Source organism: Lissotriton helveticus, chromosome 1_1 (genome assembly GCF_964261635.1).
Source record: "Lissotriton helveticus chromosome 1_1, aLisHel1.1, whole genome shotgun sequence".
Lineage (NCBI taxonomy): Eukaryota > Metazoa > Chordata > Amphibia > Caudata > Salamandridae > Lissotriton > Lissotriton helveticus.
This window is the reverse complement of record NC_136057.1, coordinates 1,785,149,188-1,785,170,978: the sequence shown is the minus strand read 5'-3', so window position 1 is coordinate 1,785,170,978 and position 21,791 is coordinate 1,785,149,188.

Here is a 21,791-nt window from a genome sequence, read left to right as displayed (position 1 = left end):
TGCATTGTTGGATGCAATCGGCAAAGTTTTTACCAGATGCCTGCTCAAACGGATAAATGCCTGGGTTGAATCTGCAAATATCCTTCCACTTGAGCAGACAGGCTTTAGAAAAAACCATGGGACCATGGATAATCTAACAGCCCTCCAGGTAATAGTTGATAAGTACATAAGAGCGAGGAAGGGAAGAGTCTATGTGGCTTTCATAGATTTCTCCACGGCCTTTGATAAGGTCGACCGTCAGGTATTGTGGAGAAAGCTACACATCTTAGGAATGCCACATAGCCTCTTACGCTTGGTCCAGGACCTGCATGACGATACATGGTGCAAGGTTTTGTTGGGAGGAGAAAGAGGTCTTTCCGGGCTCATTCCATCTGCAAATGGCCTCAAACAGGGCTGCCTACTAGCTCCCCTCCTATTTTCCCTTTATGTTAGTGACCTTCCCCTTACTTTATCAACATGTGTAGGAATTGCTCCACGTTTAGGCGAAAGACACATCCCCTGCCTAATGTATGCAGACGATATTTTAATATTAGACCTCTCCCCCAAGGGTCTTAATAACCGTCTGCATGCACTACACATCTTCTCTGAAGAGCACTTTTTGAAAATAAATATTTCTAAAAGTAAGATAATGTGCTTGGAGGGACGAAACAAACTAAAACTGGACCACATTAGTTGGGAATTGGGAGGTCAGAAATTAGAAAGAGTAAAATCGTACGTCTTTCTAGGTATGGTAGTCACTAGTAATTTAAGTAATAAATTACACATTGAAAGCAGTTCTCGAAAAGCAAAGTCACAGGGTAAAGGCCTAAGAACTTTGTATAAATCAACAGGTCAGAGACACTTCGTTCACCTGTTGGAGGCCTTTCGGGCAAAAGTTCCCCCGACTCTGCTCTACGGGGTAGAATTAATTGACCTAGCGGAATGGGGCTTTTTAGACACAGTGGAGGGCTCCCTACTGAGAAATTTAACCTCGGTTAATAATAGTTGTAGCTCTGCAACCCTGCGTCTAGAACTCGGCCTTAGGAGTAGTTGGGCTCAGGGACTTGCAGGAGTGATTCGCTGGGTCATTAGTCTGATTAAAGGAAAGCCATCCACTCTCAGATCTCTTATTACAAAAGAGTTGATGGGCCCCCTAAATGCATACTCGATCCTAATAAAGAACTATAGGAAAGCTATCACTCTTTTGGAGTTGGAGGAAGCTTCCATCTTAGAGCTTTCCATGAATCAATTGAAATTACAACTAAAACAAGCTACATGGAAGCTAAGCTATGAGAGGGATCGGAATTTAACAACACAAAAAAAGGGGGCCACTCAAGTTGTTGATTCCTATTCAATCAGACAGATACAACCCTATCTGTCATGGAACATCCCGCATGGCTTACGCCGCTTTTGGCTACTTCTCAGGCAGGACTTGCTCCCCCTGAACAAGTTGTTGGCCAAATGGTACGGAATATCCAATGTATGTAATTTCTGTAACCTAGCAATTCAAGACTCCAAACATGCCCTGTTAGCTTGTCCTGCATTATTGTCTTACCGGCGCCTCTGGATAAAACCGGCTTGTATTCAGTTTGGTATTTCTTCTGCAACAGCTCTGTTGGATGCTATTATTAGCCCCCCGAATGGAATTTTTTGTAACAAAATTTTTACTTTTTTTAAATGTTTCTTGGAACTTTATTAATAGAATGGTAAATTACTTTTGTATAATTACTGTCTGTATGAGCTGTTTTATATGGTCAAAATTTTTCATTGTCTTCTGTAACTGTATAATATGTGGATCTCCACGGAGTTCCAAAACATATTTAATAATAAAATTGAATTGAATTAATAATAATGCTATAGTTAATATAAAGTAAGGGGAGTCATATAGGGATTCCTGGTATACAGTGTAATCATTTATTTTCTATGTTCTAAATTGTTTTCGCTTACTTTACATGTATTGAAAATCCGTGAGCATGCGGGATGAAATTACTCCATATTGAACAGCCTTTCTGCGCATGACATTCTTCTGCCGGTGGCATTGAAACCCTGCCTAGCCAAGGTCCAAGCCAAGATGTGCCTGGGAAGATGCACCTTCGCCTAGCAGAAAAAGCTGAACTGTTCTAAATGTATCATAATTCATAGATGCACTATTGTAACGTTAAGATTTATGTCATGGGAACCCCAAATTCAATAGGCGGTCCCAGAGTATGCTAATTAAGTCTTGTAGAAGTGAAATGTGGTTGGTGTGTTGACCTGGCCTACTTGTGGACCAATCAAAATTGGGGATTCTTACACTTGCAACATTTGGGGGGTGGTACACTGACCCAAAAACAGTATAACTAGACTAGGTTTAGCTAGAGAAATTGTCCGACTTGTCCGAATAGCTGACCTGTCACTGACCCAATGCACTCGATAGGTGACTGATACAGACTGCTGCGGAGCACTCTGTCCGTAATTTCCAGAGATCCAAGCGGTGTTTTGACCTTAAGTGCTGGCGGAGCACTTTGCTGGGGAATTCGATAACCCAATCGGGGTTCTGACTGATAGCTGCAGAGAGGGTGGAGCGCAGGCGTTGCTTCCGAACTGCGGGTGCTGGTCTTACCTTGGTGGTCCTGTCCTGATCCTAACTTGGTTTCCCTGCCCTGTCCTGGGGTGTCCGTTCTGCACCTGCTGGCCTACTGGCGACTGTCTTTCCTTGGGATTCTTCCCGTCCTTAACTGACCCGTGGCCAGGGTTGGTCTTCACACCATACTAGGTAAATATAGAGCTGAGAAATCTATTCTGCATCTTCTATTTTCCTTTCTTTGCTTTAATAAAGTCATACTCTTGCATAGTTGATTTTCCATGCTTTTCGCACCACTAAATGAACAGGTCATACATTATCGTTGTTATTCTAGCATGTTCCATTTCTTACCCATCCTTTAAGTACATTCCTGTTTTCAGTTCATGATATATAGATGTTCCTTTTCTTTACCCTCCTTTAGCAAATTATAATAAATCTGCATTGAAATAGTAGCGTGTGTGTGCCACTTCTACCCTTCCTAATAGTCACATGTTATCTTTCGAGTCTCCATAGACTGATAAAAATTCTCGTACTATGTCCACCTTTGAAGGATATATATTCTAGTATGTTCCTTATTTTCCCCGTCCTTTAGCTGCTCCACGCCTAGTCTAAACCTGAAAATTCTTACTAGTATGTTCCCTGTTCTTACCTTCCTTTAGACTCATAAATGGTTGGTCTCATATACTTCCTTTATGGATACGTGCTCTTTGTAATCTTGGTTATTGATTGCTTACTTACTGTAAATCTTATGCTTTCGGAATCTGATGAAGTTTAGATAAAGGTTTTAAAACTTCCCGTGTCTCTGGTTATTATCTGAGTGCAAATATAGACAAAGTACGTTTGGTATCTGCCTTTCTTTTACAGCTAGCTCCCTGATCCATTGTGGTCATAGGTACCCGTAACGGTGGATTGGTAAGTCGGGTACACTGGAAATAAAATAGGAAGGAACAAGGATTGCTGGTAGTAGAGTGCAAGGTCGCCCGATTTATGAATATGGTAAATTGGAAATTATATGGGCCCGATACGTGTATGGTAAAATTATAGTCGGGAGACCTGCGCGCTCTATCACTATGTTGCATTGACAGAGGATTGACTGTGGCAACGATATCTGGGAAACTGGCAGGAGTATCCTTTTACTGTAGTTTGTTTTTGGGTTTTGAGCCTAGGAAGGATGTGATTTTGAGCAAGATGCTCCGAGGTTGGGCTAGAGAGCGTCAATCTGGGGGGGGCAGGCTGCGAGTGTGGGGTGGTGGAGTGAGCTAAAGAATGGTGATGGATTAAACCCAGATCAGTTGACTGGGGGTGAGTGTTTGATTTGCTCAAACGCTCTGTCCATCATCCCCTTTGGTATCGCTTTGTTCGCCTTAAGTTGGCAGGGTATGCCCAGACGTGGGTTCCTTGCTCACTCTACCACTGGATTCAAGATAGCCTGGCTGATGAGGATTATGAATCCGAAACCGGTCCCAGGATGCTTGTTTCCGGTCCAGGGAATACATGGCTTGGCAGTTCAGGCTGGACTGTTCCCATGAGGCACAGGGTCAAACTAATTGCATATGCCATGTCTGAAATGGGGTGGTGGAGTGAGCTAAAGAATGGTGACTGGGGGTGAGTGTTTGATTTGCTCAAACGCTCCGTCCATCATCCCCTTTGGTATCGCCAGGAGATGGAAGAGCTGGACAGCAGGTGTCAGAAACAAGCGGTAGCTGAAGACGAAGACAACATATTTGTGGTGTCAAACATCCGAGGGGCCAACACCACCAGGAGACCGCCACTGTTGTGTCAGATCTGGATCGGAAACAATTGCATACAGACACTCATTGACACAGGAGCATCAGTAAACATACTGGATGCAGCACAGTACAAGGAATTACGACCCCGACCTCGACTGATGTCAACCACAGCAAAAATACTTACTTATGGAGGGCATACACCAATTTCACTTCAAGGGGTCATTGATGTCGAAGTCAAACATAAGGACTGAGCAACATGCACGAGATTCTATGTCACATGCCACAGAGCAGGATTGCTGCTAAGTTGCCACACTGCTGAGGATCTGGGGCGCCTAATGTTTGCAAGACACATACATCAGTCGCAAGCGGAGGTGGTGCTGGCAGAGTTTCCTAAGCTCTTCAGAGGACTGGGATGCCTGAAGGGGATAGAGGTCCAGCTTCACATCAATGAAACCATCAAGCCGGTAGCTCTCCGACATCGGAGGGTGCCATTTAATCTTCAGCCGTTGGTAGAGGCGGAATTGGAGCATCTGGAGAAATAGGGAGTGATCGAAAAAGTGACAGGACCAACTCCGTGGGTGTCGCCACTGGTGATAGCGCCAAAACCCAAACAGCCAGGAGCCATCAGGCTGTGTGTGGGCATGAGGTTACCCAATAAAGCAATACGCAGAGTAAGACACATCACTCCAACGATAGATGGAATAGTAGCAGAGATTAACGGAGCGCAATGGTTCTCCAAGGTGGATTTGAACTCAGGTTACCATCAGCTAGTGCTAGCGGAGATGAGTTGATACATAACAATGTTTTCGACGCACGTGGGGCTATGCCGTTTCAAACGCCTGAGCTTTGGAGTATCATCAGCGGCCAAACTATTCCAGGACGCTGTGAGGGAAGCGTTGTCTGGATTGAAGAGGGTGATTAATGTCAGAGACGACATTCTAATCTACTCAAAGTTGCTAGAGGAGCACCAAGTCCACCTTCGAGCGACCCTCCAGAGACTGGTTGAGCAGGGTCTGACACTTCACTGGGCTAAATGTGACTTTTATGCTAGGAAATTCTAGAAGCCACTGGACAAGATGGGTGTGTACAGGTGGTGAAGCGGACTCTCCGTGACCACAACTGGAAGTGGTTTCTACCAGGGCCCGGTCAGTTGACAGATGAAGAATGAGAGTAATGGGAGAGTATATGGGTTCCCGAGAAGAGCTCAGCCAGTCCGGCCATGGCCTTGTTCTGAGAGGAGCCCGATTGGTGAGTCCAGCAAGACTCCAGAGAAGAACAGTAGACCTGGCTCACCAAGGCCACCAGGGAGTAGAGAAGACCAAGGCCCGGCTGCAATCCAAAGTGTGGTTTCCAGGCTTTGACCAAATGGTAGAGGAAAAAGTGCGAGGGTGCCACGCCTGTTTGATAACAGGAGCAGATCCGCCCGTAGCCCCCGTCATCACGGAGGGGCCCAGTAGAGTGCCATGAGGTCAGGTTAGCCTAGATTTCGGAAGCTTTCTAGATGGAAGACACACTGTGGTGATGGTCGACAGTCACTCCGAATTCCCAGTGGTGGAGGTAGTCACGTCTACATCATTTGATTGCATCCAGCGGGTTCTGGAGAAGGTATTTGCTCTTCTGGGAATACCGGAAGAAATACGCACAGACAATGGGCCCCCAGGGGCGTAACACAGGCCCCTGCATCCCCCGCGATGCGGGGGGCCCTCACCCTCCAGGCGGCCTCGTCAGCACCGCACTTCTGCTGGGGAGCTCTAGATTGAGTCCGGAAGGGGCCCCTTCACATACCCTGCAGAAGGGCCCCCTCAAGGTTCGTTATGCCATTGTGGGCCCCCTTTTCAGGGGCAAGACTTCAAGAAGTACCTGAGCAGATATGGTATTAAGCATCGTCTTGTGACCCCGCAGTGGCCTCAGGCTAACGGGGCTGTGGCAAGATTTATGAGGACTTTGAACAAGACAATACGGATTGGGATGGATCAGGGAGAAAACCTGGAGAACTGCCTACACCCATTCGTAAGAGCGTATCGCAACATACCTCACTGCACCACTAAGTATGCTCCCAGTGACCTACTCATGAAGCGAGTGGTGAGAGACAGCATTCTCACCAGTGATCTATGGGTCCCGGCGACACTAGACATGGAGGGTACCCAGGCCCGGCGGCAACACAATAACAGAGCCAGTCAGAGAAGGGGGGCCTGCACGTCAGCCATACATGAAGGGGACTACGTGGTGGTCAAGGACCGGCATCCTGGATCCAAGTTCCGTACACCATTCGAAAGGGAACTGTGGAAAGTGGTGCACGTCAAAGGGTCAATGGTGATGGCGACAAGAGGTACCCAGCAGATTGCACGCAACGTGTCATGGTTCAAAAAAGCGCCTGAACCTGCGGAGGGAGTGATGGATCCCGAGCCGGAGGAATGGCTGGAAGAGGAATACCCCCAACCGGTGGAAAATGCAGAATGTCAAAGTATCTCAGGTGAAGTACGAGAGGGTGACAAGGGCGACATGGCAGCGGACACCACTGTGTTAGTGAATCCGGGGAATGAAACATTTGCAGATTTCCGCGGCAGCCAGCATTACGGATTGAGGGGGAACCCTAAACCCAGCACTCGAATGAAAGACTTCTATGCTGAGGAAGAAGGCTAATGGGGAGGCTTTGAGAAATGAACATACTGGCCCTGGATTGTTATTGATATTAAGGGTGGTGTTAATGTTGTTGATATTCTCACATGTTCCGTGGGATAGATGGGATGTAGTGAGCCACCCGGCCACTGATATACATTGTTGCAGCAGCAACTCCCTGGGCTGGGCTCGGACCAGGGAGTATAAATAAACGGCGACGTCAGCGCACGTGGCTTGCGCCGCAGAGCAACCATCTGTGTACTGGTGTCCCCTTATTGTGTCTGTGGCATAAGTAGTCCTTTTCCCTCCCCGCTATCACCAGCAGTCGGCTAACGCCCAAGCTGCATGCCCCTAGGTGCCTCCCTGGTCCTCCACCATCACAGGGGACTCTCTGGTCTGGAAATATCAAGAACATCCACAATGCTACTGATGTTATGATCTAAGAAGCTGAATAGCTGTGCGCATAACTTTGGAGAAGCCAGGGTGTGGCCAAGATGGTGACCAAGATGATGACCAGAGAGGACGCAGGTTGAACGGCTCTGCATGCCCCCGTCAAAAAATCGGACTTAATCCTGCCCATCCAACTACCGTGAGCCGGTTCTGATGCCTCCAACTGGAGGCAAGAAAGGGGATCGAACGGGGAGTGGAAAGTAAAACATCCCTCTCGGGATTTGCAACATTTATGCCCAGTCAGGCTCTGGGGAAGCATACGGAGCCGGATGCGAATAGCGGCCCACTCAAACAAGCCGTACAACGGTGGCAACGTCGATCCCCTGTCCCCCCTGTTGCTGACCGAGACAATTGCTACGTGCCTCCCTGGGGTCAGACCCGACAGGAGGCAGTCAGAGGTCTTCAAACTGTGGGGCGCGCCCCACTGGGGGTCCGTGGAGGCATTCCCAGGGGGGCGCAAATGCTTCACTAAGTACTTGTTAATAACCATGGCCAGAAAGAGTGACTTTCTTTGGTTTTTTTGCTTCCATGCCGTCTTTATTTACATGAAGCAGTTGAGGATAGGAGTACCACCTTTCACAGTGAATGCCTGCCATCTGTTCCCTGTTAAGATTCTTCAAATGCCAGGACACCTGCATTCATTCTTATCACGGCTTTTCTGTCTTTCTGTACTTTAGTTATCATTCAGAGGTCATTAGGGCAGAAGTAGAACATATTTTAAAGTGTTTCCTTCTAACATTTTCTATTTAAAGTATGTGTTATTAACAGAAAATGTGATTTTTCAAATATTTGTATGACATTAACTTACTGGTCAGGCCAGCAATTGTGTTCCCAAATCCTATGGATGTGACGTAAAGAACATGGCAAAAAACAACAAAATATTCTAGAAGTATTTTGTTTTTCTTCACATTCACTGCAACTGCATATAACAACTGCACATGCTCTTAAATGACACCTTAAATAAAAAAATAAGTGCAAATTAAATTAATTGTTGGGAAATGCACTCTTTCGGTTATGAAACGGTAATTGGGTAATGCAGTCACTGCAGATGTATTTTTGTGAGGCCAGAGTCACAGAACTGAACTCAACTTGGCACAGTGCAACATGCTGACACATGTATTTATAATGGTCTGAGGTCTCAACAAGTAACAGAAAGCTCTGAAAATATTTAAAACATTATTTTAAAATTGTAACAGTACAAGATAGGCTGCTGCACAATAATTTGGTATAAATGATGAAAACAAGTGCTTTCCAAGAATATATATAGCTAACCTAGTGTAGGCATTTTAAAAAGTCTATTAAAGGAGACTTTTCAGAACTCAGCATCCTTACACTATCTTTCAAAAAAAGTTATAAATGTTTGTCATCATGAAACTTCAAGTGACTCTTTCAATTAAATCACGTTAGAGCCCTCTCCTCTGAACTCAAACCTTCTGCACCCTCCAAACACAATGTATGGGAACTGTTTTGTAAAATTAAGAACACCTTGGTCCCGGTACATTTAGGCAGTACCAACCCCTGTCTACATGCAGATGTCCTCTCAGGTGAGTAGAGGGTGTGGGAGGAAGGAGGCCAACAAGGTCAGATTCAGATCCCTAAGCGTCCTGACCTCTTGGCCCTCAGACAAATGGCTCAAGAAAAGCGGAACAGAGCATAATCCATGGACAGGGTGAACGATATGACCCTGAATAGAGGGCGCTATGGGGGGTCTAATGTTTTCATTCACAAATGGACTAAGACAGTTGCCCCACTTCCTGAATAAGATGCGCTGAAGAAGGTTGCAAGAAATGCACAATCATTAATGTTTTATTTTTAGTGGTATCACTACCATTAGTGCAACAGGTGCATTGGCACTGGGGCAATGGTGTGAGGAATCACTACACCCCAATTAAGGATGGGTCACTAGCAAAAAAAGTGGGAGAGGGATGCCATTTTCCTAGTTGGTGATGTGGCCCAAGATCCCCCATGCCGCACAGGGAACAGGTTCCAAGCAACAGAGGCGCAAAATGTGTGACTTTTCCTTTTTTTTTTTACAAAAAGGATCAGCCAGCCTTTCTTTATACCTCAGGTCTAGCAGCAATGGCCCAGTAGTGTGGGCAGAGGAATAGGTACAATTGCTGCTGCAGGTGTTGTGTCACCTGGTCAAAAGGGTGTGAGGTACCAACAAAACACATATTATGGCTGTTTTACCATCATTCGTGTCTTATATTAGGGCTCAATGCTCACTTGTTGTGCTAGTGTTGCTTTGGGCATTAAACCAACGGCACCAGAGAGAAGAACATTAAAGCAGAGGAGACACCTTAGCTAAGGCATCAGAGATAGCAGAAAGGAAGATGGGGAGGTAACAAGGGGCAGAGGAGACATCCCCCTTCACAAGGTATTAGCTCTTATCAGTGAGGCAGGTGCAGTGGTGCCCTGCAGAGGAGTGTGAAGAGCCCCCTGCTCACAATTATGACAGTCTTACTTTAGAATAGAGGCATGCTGGATAGCATTAGGGTTGAGGGCATCCTTGCTGCAAAGAGGCGAGAAACACATGGGATTTCTATTTATCTGAAAGGGACAGAGTATGTTTCAAAATTGGGGTGATGACCAGGCTTGGCGGGGAAGGGCTGAAAGAGGCAGAGGGGATACCCTGCTACTCAGGGCTGCAGCTATAATTAGTGCAGAAGGTGCAGTTGCATTGGGGCCCATGAATGGGAGGGGTTCACTAAACCCCAAATAATGGGAGTCGTTTTTTGTGTCTATTTCAGGTTTTTTAATGTATTTTCTCACATTTAGTGTGGCTTATGAGATACAAAAAAACTGCCTGTGAAATGATCTCATACACACCACCCTCTGTGGTCAGCCCTGCTCTTCTCGCTTTCTCCAGTCTTTCCATAGAGTTTTGGAGGGGGGCCCTCCCCCCTCCAAAAAAAGATGAAGACCTCTGCCTTAGGCGAAGACTGAGTGCAGTGCGTGAGGCCAGGACAGGAAGGCAACACTGGGACCTCGCCTTGTGGTGGCCCCTCCCACAGGCCTGCGGGGAGAGTAACATGAATGAGTACCAAGGCCGATGCATGTCCCACCGGCGCGCATGGCTGGGAGCCGTGAGTTGGGCGGGTCCAACCAGATCGCACAAGGAAGCCCATGAGGTGAGAGCTGGCGCGCATATGATGGGCCCCGTCAAGAGCCATGTCTAGATCCCTGCTGGCCTGTAGGAGACTAATCGAGACTGAGGCCCGTAAAAGAGGAGAGTACGCAGAGTTGCCCCGCTGGTGGAAGGGCCCTGTTGAGTGTCCCAGCACATAGAACATTCGCTAGCCATGAAGAGATATTAACCCTCCCTCTCCTTCAAGCGACATAAATACATGACATTGGTAGTGGAGGGGGAGAGGAAGACACCAAATCGGAGGCATTTTGGCCTGCTCACACGACACCTAAGTTACTGCCTACTGCTAGAAGAGAGAGGCTCTGTGTAAGGTAAAGTAGACATTCGCAACCCTATCTCCCTAAACAATTCTGTGTGTAAGTAGTAGTTGCGACTCTTGGGCTTCCTCAGGGCATCATAATAGGAGAGAAAACACAAACTACCAGAAAATCCAACAATCGGGGCCGGTGGAACTAATGGGCGATGGTGGCAATGAAGAGGCCCATGTAACCACTGTTGGCACATTGCAGTACGACCACACATGGACTATCGGGTGCAATGCCACGCACCCTCAACATATGAGTATCCAGCTGGACTATGAGCCCGGGTAAAAAAAACTACAACTGTGGCACAGGCAAAACTGCAGATATACTGAGGCAAATATTAATGTCTGAACAATACATGGTAGACAGTTGCCATGGTGTGTTACTTCAAAATATACAGTTTGCGGTTCAGAACGCTGCCTGGGGTGTGGGGCCCAGCCCTAGACGAAGCAAACCACGCAGACGGCAGCAACATTCAGGAGCACATGATAATTGGGCGTACCCGCCCAGCTGTCCTGAAAGCACAAACATGGGAAAAGATAGACCACAGAGAGGGGCGCAACAGATGATGATAGACCACTATACGGTGCGGGGAGGTGCCTCGAAGTAAAATGTCGCACGTAAGACACCCCTGGAGGGTGAAAATACACATCTAGATCTCACTGGAGCCCAAATTCTTGTGGCGATAGAGGCTTCTAGTCAGGGCACAAGTCGTAAAAAAAGAAGTGGGGGGACGCTGTCACCGGAAGTGACGTCACGACAGGAAGTGACGTCACGAAAGGTGCCGAGCTCCTCACCCCAGAGAGGCCAAAGAGTGAAGTCCAGCTGTTTGGCAGGGGGACGGCGTCCCCCCGGTTAAATAAGTGGGGGGACGCCGTCCACCCGAGTGGTACCCCGACTCGAGCCCTGCTTCTAGTGTGGCTGTACAGGCCGAGGTCAATGCAATATCCCTAGATGTCAGACTGTTACGAGTTGACCTCCGCACTGTAGCGGAAAGATCCACAGCCACCGAACAAAACGTCATAGAGCTGCAGAGTGAGGTCTCCACACTGAAGGCAGCACCTGACCTATCCGTTGAGTCAGCAGTATTGGAACACTGGGCTGAGCACGCAGAGGGACGCTCCAGAAGATGCAATATTCGATTTGTTGGATTCCTGGAGGGAGTGAAAAAGAAAGCTCCAGAACACTTCCTTGAAAAATGGATCAAAGAAACATTCCCCAAAGAGGAACTCTCTGCGATATTCATAATTGAGAGGGCGCACCGGGCTCTGGTGCTGCCGCCCGTGCCCATCCCCGAACCCTTATTGCAAAGGTCCTAAACTACAGAGACCGTTGTTGCACCCTAAAGCCGGCACGCAGAGAAGGGGATCCAGCTTTTGGAAATCACGTAATCCACATTTTCTCAGACTACACACGCCTGGTGCAGCAGCAGAGAGCATCCTTTGACAGGGTGAAACAGAAACTTGTGGCGATGAACCTCCACCAGGCCAAGTTGAAGGTTATCCATGAAGATCGTGCTAATTTTTTCACATCTCCAGAGGCTGTGTGGGATTGCTTGAAGGTGCATGGAGAAGAGAGGACCCTGCACCAGGGGGCCACGTCATGGAGTAATCCTTGCACAGGCATGACAAGAAAGAACAGTGGCCGGGTAGGAGATCCAGAAGAGCCTCACACTCCACCCAACAAGTGGTAGTACATCAAGATGGATCATTAGATCTGAACTGCCAGACTCTGGCAACGAGGACAGAACGCCCCTCAGAATTGATCCAAAGGTACAACAGGCCGAGCGAGAGGCTGCAAAGGCCCTAGTGGAGAAAGTAACTGCCTCATGCTCTGATGCTAGCATGGAAGACGTAGTTGAAGACACTCCCGAACCGGAGGATCCCTGAATCACCTATAGACTGAGACAAAATGCATGAAAGGGCCAACTGTTGAAGGAACGTGAAGCGCACAAGATAGTGGAGGAGAGAGGACGAGCTAAGAGTAGAAGAAAATTTGAAGATATACGTGTAGACCCAGTCTAAGACGCGGAATGACTGTGATGGCACTGCCATAAGATGGGCAGACTTATTTACAACAAGGGGTGGTGATGGACAGAGTCTCTGAATTAAGCAGAGTACTCTCACCCAGTCAAGAGATCAGGGCTAGATCCAACACCGTTTTTTAGCTCATTGCACCATCCCAGTTTCAGAACCTGGCTGTATGCAAACTAGTCTGTCCCTGGCCCAGTGCATCATGGGAACAGGGCAGACCAGACTACAAAAGCCAATTCTTACACTGGGAAGGAAACAAGCTTCCGGGGACCGGTTTCTGCCATTTCAGGCGTCTTCGGCCCGGCTTGCTTGAATCCTGATGGTGCAATGAGCAAGGGACTCACATCTGAGTATACCCTTCCACGCTTAGGGTGGACAAAATTATTTACAACAAGGGGTGGTGATGGACAGAGTCTCTGAATTAAGCAGAGTACTCTCACCCAGTCAAGAGATCAGGGCTAGATCCAACACCGTTTTTTAGCTCATTGCACCATCCCAGTTTCAGAACCTGGCTGTATGCAAACTAGTCTGTCCCTGGCCCAGTGCATCATGGGAACAGGGCAGACCAGACTACAAAAGCCAATTCTTACACTGGGAAGGAAACAAGCTTCCGGGGACCGGTTTCTGCCATTTCAGGCGTCTTCGGCCCGGCTTGCTTGAATCCTGATGGTGCAATGAGCAAGGGACTCACATCTGAGTATACCCTTCCACGCTTAGGGTGGACAAAATTATTTACAACAAGGGGTGGTGATGGACAGAGTCTCTGAATTAAGCAGAGTACTCTCACCCAGTCAAGAGATCAGGGCTAGATCCAACACCGTTTTTTAGCTCATTGCACCATCCCAGTTTCAGAACCTGGCTGTATGCAAACTAGTCTGTCCCTGGCCCAGTGCATCATGGGAACAGGGCAGACCAGACTACAAAAGCCAATTCTTACACTGGGAAGGAAACAAGCTTCCGGGGACCGGTTTCTGCCATTTCAGGCGTCTTCGGCCCGGCTTGCTTGAATCCTGATGGTGCAATGAGCAAGGGACTCACATCTGAGTATACCCTTCCACGCTTAGGGTGGACAAAATTATTTACAACAAGGGGTGGTGATGGACAGAGTCTCTGAATTAAGCAGAGTACTCTCACCCAGTCAAGAGATCAGGGCTAGATCCAACACCGTTTTTTAGCTCATTGCACCATCCCAGTTTCAGAACCTGGCTGTATGCAAACTAGTCTGTCCCTGGCCCAGTGCATCATGGGAACAGGGCAGACCAGACTACAAAAGCCAATTCTTACACTGGGAAGGAAACAAGCTTCCGGGGACCGGTTTCTGCCATTTCAGGCGTCTTCGGCCCGGCTTGCTTGAATCCTGATGGTGCAATGAGCAAGGGACTCACATCTGAGTATACCCTTCCACGCTTAGGGTGGACAAAATTATTTACAACAAGGGGTGGTGATGGACAGAGTCTCTGAATTAAGCAGAGTACTCTCACCCAGTCAAGAGATCAGGGCTAGATCCAACACCGTTTTTTAGCTCATTGCACCATCCCAGTTTCAGAACCTGGCTGTATGCAAACTAGTCTGTCCCTGGCCCAGTGCATCATGGGAACAGGGCAGACCAGACTACAAAAGCCAATTCTTACACTGGGAAGGAAACAAGCTTCCGGGGACCGGTTTCTGCCATTTCAGGCGTCTTCGGCCCGGCTTGCTTGAATCCTGATGGTGCAATGAGCAAGGGACTCACATCTGAGTATACCCTTCCACGCTTAGGGTGGACAAAATTATTTACAACAAGGGGTGGTGATGGACAGAGTCTCTGAATTAAGCAGAGTACTCTCACCCAGTCAAGAGATCAGGGCTAGATCCAACACCGTTTTTTAGCTCATTGCACCATCCCAGTTTCAGAACCTGGCTGTATGCAAACTAGTCTGTCCCTGGCCCAGTGCATCATGGGAACAGGGCAGACCAGACTACAAAAGCCAATTCTTACACTGGGAAGGAAACAAGCTTCCGGGGACCGGTTTCTGCCATTTCAGGCGTCTTCGGCCCGGCTTGCTTGAATCCTGATGGTGCAATGAGCAAGGGACTCACATCTGAGTATACCCTTCCACGCTTAGGGTGGACAAAATTATTTACAACAAGGGGTGGTGATGGACAGAGTCTCTGAATTAAGCAGAGTACTCTCACCCAGTCAAGAGATCATGGCTAGATCCAACACCGTTTTTTAGCTCATTGCACCATCCCAGTTTCAGAACCTGGCTGTATGCAAACTAGTCTGTCCCTGGCCCAGTGCATCATGGGAACAGGGCAGACCAGACTACAAAAGCCAATTCTTACACTGGGAAGGAAACAAGCTTCCGGGGACCGGTTTCTGCCATTTCAGGCGTCTTCGGCCCGGCTTGCTTGAATCCTGATGGTGCAATGAGCAAGGGACTCACATCTGAGTATACCCTTCCACGCTTAGGGTGGACAAAATTATTTACAACAAGGGGTGGTGATGGACAGAGTCTCTGAATTAAGCAGAGTACTCTCACCCAGTCAAGAGATCAGGGCTAGATCCAACACCGTTTTTTAGCTCATTGCACCATCCCAGTTTCAGAACCTGGCTGTATGCAAACTAGTCTGTCCCTGGCCCAGTGCATCATGGGAACAGGGCAGACCAGACTACAAAAGCCAATTCTTACACTGGGAAGGAAACAAGCTTCCGGGGACCGGTTTCTGCCATTTCAGGCGTCTTCGGCCCGGCTTGCTTGAATCCTGATGGTGCAATGAGCAAGGGACTCACATCTGAGTATACCCTTCCACGCTTAGGGTGGACAAAATTATTTACAACAGGGGTGGTGATGGACAGAGTCTCTGAATTAAGCAGAGTACTCTCACCCAGTCAAGAGATCAGGGCTAGATCCAACACCGTTTTTTAGCTCATTGCACCATCCCAGTTTCAGAACCTGGCTGTATGCAAACTAGTCTGTCCCTGGCCCAGTGCATCATGGGAACAGGGCAGACCAGACTACAAAAGCCAATTCTTACACTGGGAAGGAAACAAGCTTCCGGGGACCGGTTTCTGCCATTTCAGGCGTCTTCGGCCCGGCTTGCTTGAATCCTGATGGTGCAATGAGCAAGGGACTCACATCTGAGTATACCCTTCCACGCTTAGGGTGGACAAAATTATTTACAACAAGGGGTGGTGATGGACAGAGTCTCTGACTTAAGCAGAGTACTCTCACCCAGTCAAGAGATCAGGGCTAGATCCAACACCGTTTTTTAGCTCATTGCACCATCCCAGTTTCAGAACCTGGCTGTATGCAAACTAGTCTGTCCCTGGCCCAGTGCATCATGGGAACAGGGCAGACCAGACTACAAAAGCCAATTCTTACACTGGGAAGGAAACAAGCTTCCGGGGACCGGTTTCTGCCATTTCAGGCGTCTTCGGCCCGGCTTGCTTGAATCCTGATGGTGCAATGAGCAAGGGACTCACATCTGAGTATACCCTTCCACGCTTAGGGTGGACAAAATTATTTACAACAAGGGGTGGTGATGGACAGAGTCTCTGAATTAAGCAGAGTACTCTCACCCAGTCAAGAGATCAGGGCTAGATCCAACACCGTTTTTTAGCTCATTGCACCATCCCAGTTTCAGAACCTGGCTGTATGCAAACTAGTCTGTCCCTGGCCCAGTGCATCATGGGAACAGGGCAGACCAGACTACAAAAGCCAATTCTTACACTGGGAAGGAAACAAGCTTCCGGGGACCGGTTTCTGCCATTTCAGGCGTCTTCGGCCCGGCTTGCTTGAATCCTGATGGTGCAATGAGCAAGGGACTCACATCTGAGTATACCCTTCCACGCTTAGGGTGGACAAAATTATTTACAACAAGGGGTGGTGATGGACAGAGTCTCTGAATTAAGCAGAGTGTGGAAAAGTAAATTCTGCCATGTTCTGTGTCCCTACGTGTCATCCATCATATGTTATGTGTGCATGATTAATATGCATATGTATTCCCTATGTTCGATTCAAGACGCAATTATAGTTGTGTCCACCTCTAGTATGTCAGTTTCCAGTCCTCGTGAATACTACGAATATCAGGCCTATGTAAAGCTACGTTGCCACGTCTCTCAGTGTGCACGTTATTTCATTGTAAAGTCCCCGTTTCTAGGCCTCAAAAGGGCCTGGACACCAGATTCAGCTCCTGTCTCCTGAAACCTCGCTGAGGAGCGATACAGCCCCCACCTGTATCCTCGACCCTTCACTTACTTCCTGCCTCGCAGTGCCCGGCTCACCCTGGCTCTGCCTCTGAATCTGCCAAGAATATGTTATGATTCCAGTTATCAGTTCAGTCCTCCTTCTCTGCATTCCTAAAGCTACTGAATCGCATCGATAGTTTCCGTCATTGTCTAGCCTTCACGTCTCCACGTTAGAGAAATACTGCATTTAATGGTCATTTAATATTCTTCATCACGCACTACATGTAGAATAATGCATGGTCCAGTCTTAGAATCAAGTTAGCCTTTCCCCTCCTGACTTCTAGTTTATATCAACATGTTCTCTAAACATCAGATACTAGATACTGCTTAGGTACATGTCGCCCTGACTCTCCAGACTTCAGTCTCTGCTCCTAGCACAGAGTTCATAGCCCCCAGCTTCTCCTAGTGATACGTCATTGCCAGCTTGCGCGCACCACCAGGTTAGAGGTCCCGGCTCCTTAGGTAGCCCCCTCCATGTTTCCGCCCCATTCATGACATATTCTGTTACGTTTGCATCACATGTCTATGTATACGCCCTGTTACACCCACTTTCACCCTTATCTTTCGCGACTGCTACGCGTCACACCCTTTGCTCCACCCACTGCTCCGCCTATCATATGTACTGTAATGCAACTGTTTTACTATATATGCTTGTGTATTGTTATTAAATGCTAGCGCGCTCATCCCAGATCCAGCCCCGGCAGCTGCTGGGCCCTGCCATCCTATTCCTATGCAGGTTGTCCTGTTCCTGTCCTTTAGGCTGTAATAAACCTGCGAAACTCCTACTACCTCGAATCTTGACTCTTATTTATTGAGCTATCTGTTATTCATTTATACATTCAAAAATAGGGTATTATTTATTTATTTACCACATAATGGCGCCCGAATAGGGACTTGCCCTTTCCCCACGCGCCGGTGAAGCCACGCCGGCCCCCTGACCCTCTGCAGCCGTGACGGAACCATACCGTGCACGTGCAGATATTTCTGCTTCAAGTATCCCTCAGGCCCACGGAGGAGACGGAGGAGGCGGTCCAGCATCCAGACGAGGCGGTGGAGGAATGCGGCGAGTCCCGACCAGAGCCCAAGTCAAGAGTCCAAGGTCCGAGGTATCCGGAGGTCCACCCGTAACTTAAGTCCGAAGTTCGTTGTCCGTCGTCGAAGCAGTCCAGTCCAGTCCGAGGCTTTCCGTTCTTGCAGCCCGGTGAGTACCATTACTGGGGTAGTATCTAGACAGGGTCAATCTAATTGACTCTGGTCCGTGGGTTGGTGGTACCCAGACACACAAACGAAGTGTCCACTTCGGTGGATGCGGGTCCTGACGTGTCTCTTTATGAGACCGGTAAGTTTCGTACTGTTTCAGCAGTGCATCTAGTTTCTGTTCCAGTCAGTTCTGTTCTCGAGAAAATTCATATAAAGTCATATATTCTGTGTTCCGTATTCCAGGTAGTATTCTGTTCGAACTGTTATTTCTAAATGTTTTTCATGTATTTTAATGTCGTGGTATGAATGGGGAATAAGTATCGTGTTCATTGTGTATTGTATTGTGTCTAGATTACAGTCCAGTCATGCCCTTGTTTTCAAAATTACGTCAGTTAAAAACTAGAAAGGGTTTGTTAGAGGAAGCAGTTCCTGTCCCGCCTAGGGACAGTCCAGGTCATTTTATGTATCAGAAGCATGGCATAAGTGCCATACTATATCTAGATTTATGGGTAGAGTACACAAAACAGTTAGAAGAAAAGTATAGATGGCCCGTATCGGGTACATGGGATGCCGAGTGCATCATGCGAGTAGAAGAGGCATTATGGAAAAAGAAAGCCAGACAATCACAGAAAGATGCCATCGAGCTATGGCGTAAAGAAGCTCATAAAAGAACCGAAAAAGAAATCAGAAAGTCAGAATTAAGTAGAGAATCCTCGGAACGAGCACAAGAAAAAGAACTAATCGAGATAGGTGAACAAGTCAAAGCCGAACAGTCAGACAGACAGAGGAATGCCCTCATTAAGGGTATGTATCCTCTTCTTGCCGAGGGCTTGCCAAAAGCGACCCCGGAGGCATCCAGTAATTTTCCGCCACCACTAGTTCCGATCAAGTTACGTCACAAACCAACCGCAGCTGATATTTTCATCTCGTCCTATTTGGACGACACAGTCCCAGAATATGGAAATCCTGTTCCCGCTCCACCAGTCCCTGTAAATCAGGCACTTCCCGCTCCTCCAGACACCGGGGCACCCTTTGCAGCACCTGCTACGGTCCCCCCGGTCCAGCCCGCCATACAAGTCCAGCCCGCATTCCAATTTCCCACCCTGCCAGGACGAAAAGCATCAGTTGATGATTCTAGTCTAGGGGCCGCAGGAGGAGGTCCTCCTCGAACCCCGCCGCCACATAAGCGTTTAACGGCAGCCGAATTACATATGCAAGCGTCACAACGTACGCCCAGACTGTCTGTTGCAGAAATAAGAAAATCCCTTGCCGAATGCTGCTATGACCCAGTCCCAGGCGAAGATGATATGGTTTTATATTCATTACGCGTAAGAAATGTGGCCGAGTATCTAGTCACCCTACCAGATATGAAGGAAGATCTAGACAGAATATATCGTTTCATCCGTACAGGGGAAGATCCAGAAAGTATCAGTGATGTCATGTCCCAAAGGAAAGCTGAGACCCAGCTCATGATATTAAAGTTTCTGATTAATTGTCTAATAAGAGAACAAGATTACCCGTCCAAAAATCAGGCCGAAATGAAAGCCCTGATGAAGTGGAGTAATAGTATAGCCGAGGGTAAGCACAAGACTATCGGTGCTATGGAGAGTATGTACAAGAAAATCCGTAAAGAAATAATAAAGTTACACGAACAACGTAAAGCAGCACAAGTAAACGAGAAAGAAAGTAACTCTGATACTGAAGAGTTAGACGACGAGAATTCCGCCAGAATAGCGTATGTAGGACAACCTAGATTTCCAGATCGCCATTTACGTCTAGAACCCAAGTCTACGTTCCATCATCCAGTACCAGACCAAGGTTCTCTAGAACAAGTATTTCAAGCTACCGATCACATTCTGAAATCACGAATCGGTTACAGTGAGTTAAGTACTATGCATGAACAAGAACTAGCCCGATCAGCAGTCCGATGGATTACTGATTCTACCACTTTTCCAGACGAAATAGTGGCACAAATGTTTCTGAAAATGCCCCCAGCCGAGCAACGACTGGTGGGTATGTATATGATTCAGCACCTCATTACTCTGTATGAGGGTCAACATTCTGATCCAGGTCCGTTACATGATATCCTGAACGAGTTACTCCAGTATAGATGGAGAGGTCTAGGTACCGATTTAATTAGTGTCATTCTAGAACAGCGCCACAAATATAGAACGTTTCTGAACCCGCATTTTGTTCATGCCTCACCCCCAGAAAGTAAGCCATTTTACATAGACAGACAGAATCCGTTACGAGAAGTCCACCCAGTTAGAGGAACGGGTGGCGAAATGCAGCGAGTGTTTGTATACACTCCGATCACAAAGATGGAACTTCTGGAGATGAAGAAATTAATTCCCTGTCATGATAAAGATCCAGCAGGGTTCCATAGAGAATTAAAAGACATGCTCCGTATGGGAGAATACACGTATCCAGATATAATTAAAATGTTAAAGGTTCTGTTGCCCGCAGGGGTGTATGAAAAGCTCAAGGAAAAAGAATGGGAGGTGGGAGAGAAAAAGATCGATTGGGCAGTCCTAGAAGCTGAAGATAAGATACGAGTACCAGGTACCGGTCTCGGAGATAAATGTAAAGAATTACCTGAATTATTGATTCAAGTTTTACCCAGATTATTAACAACTAAAAAGGAAGACTGGGATGCAATCTCAGCCTGTAAACAGAAACAAGACGAAGATATTAGTGATTTTTATTCTAGATTCGAGAAATGTTTTAGCATCAACAGTGGCCTCAAGACAAGTAGTGAGTCATACCCTCACCTTTTTGTTACTAAATTAGTCGAGAACTCAAGTTCACCAATTAAAAATCGAGTTCTGAAAGTCGAAAGTACCTGGCAAGCTAATACCCCGTCCCAGATGTTGCAGATGCTCCAATACCACCAGAATAGAATCAGAGAAGAGCAAGAACATGAAAGAAAACGTATGAAAGACACGAAAATGAAAGTACTAGTTGCACAATCTGTTCCTCAAGACAGTCAGAAGAGGGGTCCGAATCAAGCCAGTTATCCTGCAGCTCCCGTTAAAGGGAATTGCAATTATTGTAAACAGCCAGGTCATTTTATAAACGAGTGTGCAGTTCTGAAACACAACATAGCTACTGGTAAGACTAAAGAAAGACCACGTCCGCCTAGACAAGAACAAGTTTCACAGACTCCTCAGTTACAGAATGCACCACAGACAGTTACAGCACCGCAGCCTATCGCTGCAACACAGCATGTCACACAGCAGATGTACCAGTATGCACAGTCTGAGTATCCAGAGTACCAACAGTATTCATGAAACAGCCTAGAGAGGGAGGTAGGCTTGCCTCTCATCGAGATACCTGTAGATCAAGAAGGTGCCTATGTTCATAGTCAAGTATTAGGGAAAGACAGAAAGTTTTTGATTGATACAGGGGCAAGTAGGACCACAATTAGTCACGCCGAAGTTCCAGGGGCTCCGCTCTCAGGCTCAAGAAATGTTTCCCTTGGATTTTCAGGAAAGCCTATCGTAAATGAGATCTCAAAGCCAGTTTCTCTAGAAGTA